We start from the raw sequence: 12,145 nt of genomic DNA, 5'->3' as shown, positions 1-12,145 counted from the left end.
TGTCACTTGCTTACCAGATTTGTCAATAATTTAAATTTTGTCTCAGGACAGATAACAGGATCACGTAATTGCAGGGCTTGGCAGGGACCTCTGTCATGGTTTTATGGTTTTTCATCAGCATTCCACATCATAATATCATACAGTGCAATGGAAATTAAAGAGTTAATGCTGCAGTTCTGTGTATTGATGAAATTTCCAATCTCCTGGTTGCAGAAGAGAAGAATGAACTACAACTCTCAGAAGACTTCATTTTTCCATTTCCGTTTTCCATTTGGAGGGAAAGATAAAAATGACTGGTAGTCCTGAGACTGCCCTCTTTGCTCCCTGGCCATATCACCAACAGCATTAGAGTAAGAAAATCCATTTTGGAAACTCTCATTTTATTTGGTTTATTAGCTTCAATTCCAATTATATTGTATTATATTGTATTGTCTCATATTCCACTATTATATTTTGTAAACTAAGGTTTTCCTTAGTTCGTTGCCACTGTTTTCCTCATCTAGGGACATCTCCCTACCTTCTTCCTTTCTCACACCTTCCTGGGGCAACGATCCTTGGGTTCTTTCACATGCTTGTTGAAGAACCAGGCCAAACCAGGCCAAATGATGACAACCACAAGCGATCATCTAGTTCAATCCCTCTGCTAAAGCAGGTACCCTACAATAAGTCACACATGTAGGTGTCCAGGCAGGTCTTGAATATCTCCATAGAAGAAGACTCCACAAGGTCGCTGGGCAATCTGTTTCAGTGCCCTGTCACCCTTCCCATAAACAAGTTCTTCTTCATTTTAGTAAAGAACTTTCTATGTTGAAGTTTTAGGCCATTACTCCTTGTCCTATTGCTACATACCACCAAGAATTCGTACCACCAGCCTCATCCATTCGCATCCCACCTCCCTTCAGATATTTATAAACATTAATTAGATCCACCCTCAGTCTTCGTTTCCCCAGGCAGAACAGACCCATGTTACTCAGTCTTTCCTCATACAGGAGATGCTCCAGGCCCTTAATTATCTGTGTAGCCCTCCGCTAGACTCCTTCTAAGAAATGACATAATGACCTAATCCTGACAAAATTTAATCTCATTAAGCATGAACAGTCTAGATCTGTAGTTTCGGAAATGGATGTGTGTTTCCATACACAGTGGAACAGCAAGGCAGGAAAAACTGCAAAAAATAACAAAAGATAAAAAGAAAAAAAGCAACCAGGAAAAATATGAAACTTGAAAACACAGTTTAGGAGCAATCTTTTAGCTACTTCCAAATTTGCATGCTTATTTTATTTACCCTTGCAAGATCATGGACAAGGTGAATAGATGAACAAGTGTGTAAAAAAGTAGGACTGTTGTTTAGAAAATGGTTTTACTTTAATTTTTGTACAGATCATTACCTCATTTTTGTGACATAAAATTCTACTTACTGAAATGTGATTTCGTAAAAGCTTCTACTTTCATATGCCATAGGTCTTGTGTGAGATTAACGTTTTATACATTTTTTCTTGAAATTATGCTGCTTCTTACACTTTAGCAGTAATACCTGAGCTTCTTCTTTCATGTTAATCCAGGTGTTTGCAAAAGGTACTATCACCACAGTACTTTTGTTGGCTTTTGGAGGTCATAAAGGAGAAGTGTACCCACTTGCTCATCTCCTTAGCATTGCTGAGCTACAATCCAAGAAAGAGGAAGTAGGACATCTTGCTGCTGATTTTGTATATCATGTATGCACATCATGCTGTCTATTTTTTGTTAAGCACTATCTGTAGATACAAGATAGTAAAATGTTTGCAACAAAATAGGCTAACCTATTCTTTTTCTATTTCTGGTTCCCAAAATTGAAAGAGGGCAATTGCATGGGAGCATGGGAGCTTGAGAAAGCCCTTTTAAACCATCCTGTTAAAGGCAAGTCATGTACATTGGCTGCTTTCCAATGATCTCTTTGTTGTTAAACAAATCTTCTTTTATCAGTTTTTAAAGACTTGAAAATAACTCGATTCTTATTTGGTATATGGACCTTAAGGTGTGGAGAAGATCAGTCGAAAACAAAGAGCCTGGTGTATCACTTTTTCCTTTTAGACTGTCAAATCCAATGTCCATTTTTGATAATACTGAGCATGAATCATCAAATGTCCCATGTTACAGCTCGTGTTCTCGTGTAAGAGTTCCAGGTTTTTGTGTGGAAAGTTGTTGTTTTGTAAAATGTTTAGTTTCCCAGATGAAAGTTAATTATATAATGAAGCATGACACTGTACTTAATATAAAAAAATATTTGGAGATATTTCCTTGCAAGCAAAGATTGCCACTGTGCAAAGCAATGTGTAGGAGTGGGAGCTGGAAGTCAGAAGTGTTTTGTGGCAAATTCTAGACAAGTTTGTCACAACAATAATATGTCATCATTTTGATAACTGAATAATTTCTATTTTTCAAATTTCATTGCAGTCTATAATCAATGACGTCCCAGTCACTGTGGGTTTGAGGCTTGGGGATTTATTTATTTTTTAATTTAGAAGCTGTAGGAATGGAATTGCATTTTAAAATATTACAGCAGACTGTCAACATTAAAAAAAAAAAAAAAAAAAGAGGTACAATAATATGCACAGCACAAAAAGAAAAGGGAAAAAAGCACCCTGTAATCACATTGCTATTTAGCATTTCAAGATGGGAAAGATTTCTAATCTGTCATGTTGCTAAAATGAAACAGTAATACATTTCTTATTTATGTGAGTAGGGAAATACTGAACTATTATTTTCAGCAAACTCAGAAGTAACTTGATGTGTCACCTGAACTGTCTGTTATTTTATGGTAGAACATACATAATTTTAGGACAGCTTATAATTTAAAATTGCATCTGGTAGCTTAAAAACAGTACTTTTAAAACAATAATAAATGACAGAAAATGTAAACTATTAGCAAAGCAGCATATTTTATTAAAGTGGGTTTATTTCTCTGAAAATATTTAAATGAATGATCAGATTTTACTTAGATGATGGGAAAAGTTATAGGGAATCATTTTGAAACCTACAAATGTGGCATTTGACACTCATGTCCCCTCTGGCAATTTCACTAATCTTTTACATAATCATTCCTGGCAAGTCAATTCCAAAAGAAAATTAAAAACAGAGTTAATGTTAAAAATGATTTTGATTAATTGGAATAACACTTAAGAATTAGGCTATTAGAAGATACTGAAAAGACAAGCTAATAAATTCACATCACCATGCTAGAGAAACAAATAAGCTAGTCATACTAATGACAAATCTGAATGCTATTTAGAGACATATTTATTTTAAATGCCACTGAGCCCTAAATCATCAACAGGTGGATGCTTTTCTTCCACAGATTCGTCTTCTTGACCTGTACGTAGCAGCAGGCAGTTCAGTACTGCCACCTCTCAGGCCATGAGTCTACCAGATCTGTGCATTTCCAGATCCCAGCAGCACGTGTCTGATCTCCTTTTATTGCATGTCTGCTGAGTGAACCATACCACATGGCATGGCATTTATACCAGCTTTATGCTTCTAGACCTGCTGGGAGGATAAACAATAACTGATCTGGCATGAAGTGGCCATCCCTGTTCTGGCATGAAGTCTGCTGGTATAAACTTAACAAGTCATCATCCTTTTTGAACAGCATATAACAGAGATCATATCAGATTGGCACTTTAGATTGTGTGATTGTAGTGCTTTCAGACTGGGAGCAGGAGCCTTCAAAAGGAAATTACAGACACATTTTCTCAGCAGAACTGAAATGGCAGCTCCTTATCTGTTAACTCTATTTCAGTAGCCTTCTGCTTTTATTGCTATGCATAGCTTTATACAACTATAATCCCACATAGGGATTCCCATTTCATGAGAGGCGCAGGTACTGTTTGATTGCATCCTTTACCTTAGTCCCTCATTGACAGTCTCCATTTCTGTTTCACATAGATGTGAAATGCTCTGTGGGGACCTTCACTGTTCCTTCACGTAAATAAATGTAAGTACTATTTTGAGGTGCTTTCTTATTTTTAGAAATAAATGTTTCTGTATATTCAAGCTAAAATTGTTCTTCTTTTCCAAGGACAATTTAAGTAAATTTCTTTGTATAAGTCAAAATGATCTTAAACGAGGTATTTTGGTTAGAAGTACAGGCACCACACCAAGGAGCTCTCCACACCATGATCTGTAGCTCTGTGCTATGATCTGAGCAAACTAGCACATCTTCCAGCTTACACATCAAGTACACTGATGTGGATGTTTATTATAGTGAAGTACAGGTGAGAGCCTTCACATAAGTTACACTTCTGGGTGACTGTTTCATCTGTCACAGTTAGGAATTTGCCCTTCTTTTTGTGAACTCTAGGAGGAGAGATGAAAAAAAATCAACAAATAATAACAATACATTTACTTACATTCATAACAGCATTTATGGAACTCAAAACAGCATTTCCTAGGGCAATGTCTTTGAAAATAGCATTTTTTTTAAGAAGGAAGCATTACGCTTTTACAGGTTTCACAAGGTAAGCCAGCTAACTCACACTATGTGTTTAGGCTTCCTTGGGATCTTATTAATGGTCATAGCAGAGGCTCAGTGGGGTTTGGAGCCAGCAATTTGTTGGCTCATATGGATTTTCAGTTTCAGCTGGGATCACAGGACTGGGGAAACAACAAGAACAACAAAAAAACCCACCTCTGCAATAGTATATAGCATTTTCTTGCAAGTCTTAGTATCTTTCCCTGCATATTCTCATCAGTTGACATTTAGACTGAATGTGTGCAATTGCATTTTTAGTCCAAAGCTGCAGTAGCAGTTACAGCATACTATTTCCTGCAAGATTAGAACAGACTTTGCAAAATGCAGTGATTCCCCTCATTAGTTACAGAGGCCTTAGGCAGTGTGTGCCTTCGACTGTAGATGGACAGCCATTTAAAGATGACAGTTTGTCTTGCCATAGTAGTAGCTGCATCTGCTGAGATAACCCAAAGTCTGGCTAAGATGAAAGACCAACTGAAATACTGGAATATCAGCCACTTTTTTTATGGACTTCTCTGAAGACACAGTTAAGGATAATTTACACTGTGACTTTCTTTATTTTTACCATGGATTTATTTGGCTGAAAATCTGGTGGGGAGAGCTTTTGTGCATTACTAGCACTAATGAGAAAGGAGAACCGGCGACTACTGCTGTCTGTTTAAATATCCTTGCATGTATTGCAAATTGATTGCTTCAGTCTTTGATCTTAATGATTTCCTTTGTAGCGGCAGATATGTTTAAAAGTAGCATCAAAGCCGTCAGAAATACCAGGACAGGTACAGTTATGACTAGATTGTTTTAATGAAAGGCTGAGTCTTAAAAATAAACAATTAAACCATAAGAAGCTTTTATTCTGAATGTGCCTGGGGGCTAGCAATAGAAACATCTGATATATGAAAAATAAATCAATAAAACGTCACCCAGAAATCAAAACAACCCAGCAGAAAAAAAGAATAATGGCCACCAATCATCCATTAACATTTTGAAATCAAACAAGACCAAATATTTTTCACTGAAATAACTGCACACTTAGAAAATATATACAGACATACATACATATGCACTGAAATTATTGGGATTATGTAAGGAACATACTTTTCTATAAATATATTCATTTCATACGTTGTGATGTAACTGGTTGCATATGTTGTGTTATAACTGAAGAAACACTTTTAATCAAAAAGTGATTGAGGAAGAAGAGCCAGCTTGTTTGTGGGTTCTTATTTTTTGTTTTTATAAGCAGAATAACCTCTCTGTGAAAATGCAGTTTAAGAATGCAAAACACGTTTATCAAATTGATTAAAAATGCAGAAAATTCAAAGCTAGTTTTACAATCTAATTTTTTAGACTTGAAAAATACACTGCTGGGTTATTTTTCTGTTTTTTTTTTTTTTTTTGTTTGTTTGTTTTTTAATCTAATACAAAAAGTTACATTTATAAAAAAAATGACTAAGTAGGCAACAAACCATTTAGGAGCCCTAGACCAAAACTGACATTAACGGAATCATCCTGAGAGTGTTAATAAAGAATTGTAAATGATGGTATCGACATTCATATCATAACAATTCCAGTGCAAGTAGGCTGTAATGGGAAAGATACTTAATACAGATGTCTACATAAGGTTGCTGCCCTAGGCTATCAATGTAGTAACTGTTATTGTGTGTAAATCTCACTATAAACTAGATGAACAATTTGATTAAAGTAATAGTTCCTTTTCACTTCCTTCTTTCTCCATTGATTGAAGAGAGAGGAAAGGATAAACTGCTCAATTTAGATGAGCTAAATCCTACCGGAATAGCTTACACTGACACCACCACTCTTTTTGCAGATCTTTAATAGCATAAAAGTGTCACAGACATCTGGTCTGATGATAAAATATTCACATGTCAGTAGTTACTTTAATTTTTTAACAGACTGACCATTTCCCTATATATAAATACATTACTTCAGTTTGCTACTCGCATCCCTAAAACTGGTCTGACCTTATTGTCAAACCAGAATCATTCACTATTCTTTAGACTGTGTCTTCTGAACTGGAAATGCAAGAAATGGTAAAAAATGTGTCTTTGCCTGTACAATGGCAATGCTTTGGCTGGTTAACTGTCCTCTGGCTGTTGCATTCGTAGCCTATGTCAAAAAAGTCAAACTTGACCTGTGTTTTGTATTATGTAGCTATACTATATCTGATCTGCATTAGCAAAATGTAAGTAAGGTTACAGTTACAAAGTATGTTTACATTGGTGGAAAAATATACCCTGGTTCTCACTCCTATCAATATTCTCCAGGTAACATGTTGTGGGTTGAGAAGAGGTAACTTTTGGTATGGTAAAGGTTAAAAATCAGATCTGGATTTTTTGCTACAGTGAGAGGGAAAAATTTCTTGAGCTAGATTTTTCATGCAATAAAGCATCCTTTGAGAGTGATTCACATGACAGACAGTCAAATATTGCCTTTTCCCCAAAGGCAATGGAAATCAATTACTGTCTTCATTTTGGTACAGGGACAGAAAAATCTCAAGGAGGAAGAAAGTATTGGAAGAAAGAGTTTTGCACAGTAACTTACCCTGTGGTTACTGAAGTCATGCAGGAACTGGGAGCATTGGATACTAACTCCACTTGCTTTATTCTTCAGCTTCATGGAAGTATCTGATCGTCCTTTTTCCCGGGGAATGATCCTGGCATTAGCTGAATTACCATTCAGGATGGAATGGAAAAAAAAGGGTGGAGGGTTCATTGAATAGTAATTGTATTAATGCATAAAATGTCATGACCAAATTCCAATATAACTTTCAGCTAGAAGGTACGTTCTCAGGCTGCTGAGTCTGGACCACTCTGATTTGTTCATGCCTACTTGTTCGTGTCTACTTGATCCTGAACCAATTTCCATAGATGGAGTTTTTTGCTTTACACACAAGTGTAATTGTTTGAGAAGTGAGCCATGATGATTGAAAATCCACTCTGGATAAGAAAGACAATGTAGAAGTCCATCTTCTGCTTTTCAAGTGCTTTTAGACAATTGTGCAAGAAGAATTGAGCTCTCTTTTTCTAGGCACTTTATCACAAAAGATTGATCTGATTCTTAATAAGCAACTGTTTATAAGACTTGATTCAGATAAGCAGAGGTAGCCCTTTGCATGTGTGCTAAAACTCTCATTGCACTGCAATGCTACCTACACTTCCATGCAGACAGCAAATGAGATAGGCACCCTAAATGGGCATTCTCCAGGGGCTTCAAGTTCACCCATACTCTCCCCAGGTAATCCAGGGTTCTACCTTAATTACTCTGAATCATCCTGCTGGTGTTTCACCCAAGTCTGCTACCTGAGGCGATTTGAGTATGGCTCATAACTTTGAAATATCCATGTTTTAATATGTAACATGGAGTATTCTGTAGTTTAGGATCACGTTTTTAATGCATCAGATTAGAAATGAAATCAAAGTGATGATCTGCCATCACCTCTTATTGTTTAATTGATTGATTGCTCTTGAAAGAGCTGAGGTCCCTGCACATCATCAGTATTTAAACCTTTGTAGACTTGCAGTAGTTCAAACTAATGGTTACCCCTTACTTTGTTAGTATTAAAGTGCACTGAAATCCAGAGTAGTGTGGAAAGATAACTAGATATTTATTCAGGTATTTATGTGAATTACAACAGTTGTAATAAAGACACTATCTCTGTGATAATATGCTTAGAACAGGGGCCTATTTTTTTCCAGATTATTTTTCTACAAAATTGATACCAAATGAAAACAGTCATCAGAAACTAGAGAAAGGAATTAGCTATCTCCAATTAGAACAAAGTTTTATGTCAGTAGAAATTTTAATAGGAAGGTAATTTAATAAGGAAAGCACTGTTTCAATACAGTTGTTATATATCCTGATGTATATAATATCCAAAACGAAATAGAAAACATTTGTTGTCATGTTTGATGGGAATTAACTTCTTCAATAAGTCTCACATCGTTTTTTCAAGTGAGAAGTCAGTGTTAACACTTTTTTTCTTAATCTGTGAAAGACAAGCAGATGAATAAAGACAAAGAGATTTATTCAGAAATTTAACAGAAGGTTGGATCAGTAAAAATACTGAACAGAAATGAAATGAAATCATGGATGTGAGAAAAATATATCCAACAAATTCTATACTCTGATTGTTGCGGATTCTGTGTTCAAAGTGGTTTTAAACTTTGATTATTCACCTTAACTTCCTATCATTATTTAAGAATTTTATCTTATCTAAAAGAAATTTTTAATTAGAGCAATTTGTAAGAAAAATCCCACATTCTTACATTTAGATTGTTAATACAGAAATAAATTGCTGCATTTGCTACCACAAAACTGACTTAATATTAAGTGGAGTCATCTAGTTTATGAAAAATGTAAATTTATGAAAACAGCAAACAGACTAAAATCCATTATGCTACATGATTATGGGCCTTCTTTATGCCTTTGCTGCCAAACATTATCTATCACTTGTTCTTATCCTTCAGAGGCTTAAGAATTCTTTAAGTTAAGAGAAAGTTCTTCAAGGAAGAGTGAAATATCTTAGAATCATAGAATGGCTTGAGTTGGAAAGAGTTTCAAAGATCATCTAGCACCAGTCCCCCTACTGTGGGTAGGGTTTCCAACAGCTAAATTAGTCTCCCCAGCACCTCATCCAATTTGGCGTTATACAACTCCAGGAATGGGATGTCTGCAACCTCTCTGGGCAGCCTGAATATTTCCTGACATCTAATCTCTTTGGTTTTAAACTAGAAGAGTTTAAACTTATTCCCTATTGTCCTGTCACTATCTACGTAAGTAAAAATTTGATAAAAAATAAACTGATTCAAATTAATAATGTAGATGCACCTTTCTAGCTCTTAAGCCTTTCTCCCTTTACAGCATCAATCTCTGTTGTTAAGAAGAATTACGTAACTTCTTTCTTTATTTTTGTATATAGCAATGTTGATCAACTCTGTGCTGAAATGAAATTTAAGTGTAGATACACATGATGTGAAATTCTTGTGTAGGGAATCGGTTACTATATCTTAATGATTAATACTGCATCTTAGTATTCAGAGGAATACAGGTTTTTACATGAATATATTCTTCCTACTCCTTTGAAAATTGAGTAGAAGTAAGAAGAGAGAGTTTATACCTTTTCTTGTAAATTGAAGTCAAGCTAGATTTCCTGTTCAGGGTCACTTGTTCAATGTGAGTGAGGAAGCATAGAAACTTCCTCACTATTCAATTGTATGGCTTATGTTTTCCATATCCTTGAGATTACAAGGCAATGTGAAGATGTATCAGAAGTAATTTTTATGAGATAAACATAAAAAATCCATCATTGTCTGGCCAGAAATAGCTGTATAGGAAAAAAATCTCTTTTGATATTCTAGATCTATCTTTTGGATTTAGTTTTTTGTAGGTTCTTATTTTGTTACCCAGACAATAATTTTTCATCTTTGATGAGAATAGACAAAGTGAAGGCATTTATATTTCCCCTAGATTCTTTGCTATATAGGTTTTTACAACTGATGAAAGAAATTAAATGTTCATTCTTTCTAAATGTATTCTTTGTTTTGGTATGCATAGTGCGTAAATCATGAGTAAGTTCACATCAGAAAGAACTATGTCTTAATGAGTCTAAATCTATGATAACATTTATTTATAGCACTTAAAACTTATTCATGGAATTCCTTTTCTTAGAATTCTAGAATAGGTCCTTCCTAAACTGTCAGTAAATATAGTGCTTTACAAGTTAGTAGCTTTGGTGTGATCAGTGCTGAGTCTTGCTCTTTTGTCGCTGATTCTTGCTATGATGTTTATGCCATCAAATGCCATCAAGTTATACCAACATAATATACCATTCTATTTTTCATATATTTTTTGTACATTTAGTCCTTGAAGTTTTATTATTGTTCTGTCCAGAGATACTGAAAGGCAGGAAATTGACTCAGTAGAAATTGCATTTTTCCAAATGTTCTATAGCAAAGGCAATATTTTACCCCTAGTGTTAAAATGTTTTCTCAATCTGTCAGGAAAAAAAAAAAAGGTTAAAAAATAGAACAGTAGACATTATTTTACTTCTGCCTAATCATGTACTACAGCATTACAATGCTCCAGGGCTTGTAATGCTGTTCAGTGTGCTCTTGTAGGTAGACTGGGAGGTCAGAGTCTAAAGGCCAAGTGCTTTCATCCATGAAGGGAGTGTAAATTAGACAACAATATAGCACACACAAACCGGAATTCAGTTTTTACAGTGCTAGAATATATAACTTCTTTGTCCTACATCAACTAGATACCAAGTTGGGAAAAGCTTTTAAAAATTCTAAAGTCATTATTCTCCCAGCAAGGGTTATGATAGGGTCACAACTGTGGGAAGCTTTACTGAAATCGTATGACTGTAATTTGTTAAAAGCTGAGAAAATGACAATAGTGACTTCCTTGTGTCATTCACTAATGAGCTCTAATGGCACAGTCTTCAAATGCCTATCTTGTGTACATTGATAAGTGGTTCTGTACCTTCAAGTAGCAGAGATTTTTGCCTCAGTGGGTAAATAAAATGTTCTGGACCTCTTTAACTCCCTATACTTTAGAGAATATTAACAATTTGATATATCAAAATTTATGACCATATAGTTGTTGTTTTTTTCCACCCTACAGTTGTCACTGACAGTTCAGTAGCATGAAATGGCACTTCAAGAACAGTTGTTTATTTTTAAATGTTAAAACACTACTGAAGGGATCAACTAATTCTGCTGTGCTCTCTCCTTTTCAAAGTGTATGATTGGAATACAAATTGTGATCCACGGGGGTGCCTACAGTTGTTCAGATCTATTTTCCATAATCACAGTTTTATAAGTTTCAGGCTGATATAAATTTCTTATGGTTGGTTTGCATCGTTAGTTTCAGACAAAATCCAGCCTACTTTTCTCATAATCTGAACATCCTGGATAGGAGCAAGTGCTGGTTATTCAGCAAGGGAAGCCTAGCTTCTCAGCAGACATATTCAGTTCAGGACAATGTCATGTCCAAGTAGATATGTGCCTTTGGCCTCAGAACTTTTATGCATCAAGACTTGTATAACACAAATTAATTCTTTTTGGCCTATCACTGAGCACATGCAAATACTCTTTACTTCAAGAATGCTTTAACCATTTTGAATAACTATGTGTGCCTACAATAATTTACCACTAGATACAATCATACTTTTGCATGCATGTCTTTGCCTAATGATTTTGAGGTATTTGATCTGATTAGTGTCAGATGGTGGATTTTCCCAAGATTTTGAAGCTAAGGCATTAACTAAATACTATTAAAAATAGTTATTTATGCAGTGACTACATTTATGTTCTGTGACACCTGTTTCTGGAAGGCACTTAGGAAAACTTACCGATGTCAGTATTTAATTGATCACAACATCTCAAAATCATTCTAATCATTCTGCCTTCCTCTACTTCAGAAATCATGGCTGTGGTAAAATAAGGGAGGAAAAAAATGAGTTCCCAAAGCAATTGTGGTTTGCTTTTCACTGAGGTGAGATGTTTTTTTTTTCTTTAGGTCTATCATAGGTGGTGAAGTAATTACTATGAGAACGTGAAATAATTTTCCAGCATCACAAATGTCAATTTTAATTTCCTACTTCTTGTGATTATC

Source organism: Cyrtonyx montezumae, unplaced genomic scaffold, assembly GCF_038088225.1.
Source record: "Cyrtonyx montezumae isolate F1298 unplaced genomic scaffold, pur_monq_1.0 scaffold_13, whole genome shotgun sequence".
Taxonomy (NCBI): domain Eukaryota; kingdom Metazoa; phylum Chordata; class Aves; order Galliformes; family Odontophoridae; genus Cyrtonyx; species Cyrtonyx montezumae.
The sequence above is the reverse complement of the archived record's forward strand: the minus strand, read 5'-3'. Positions refer to the sequence as shown.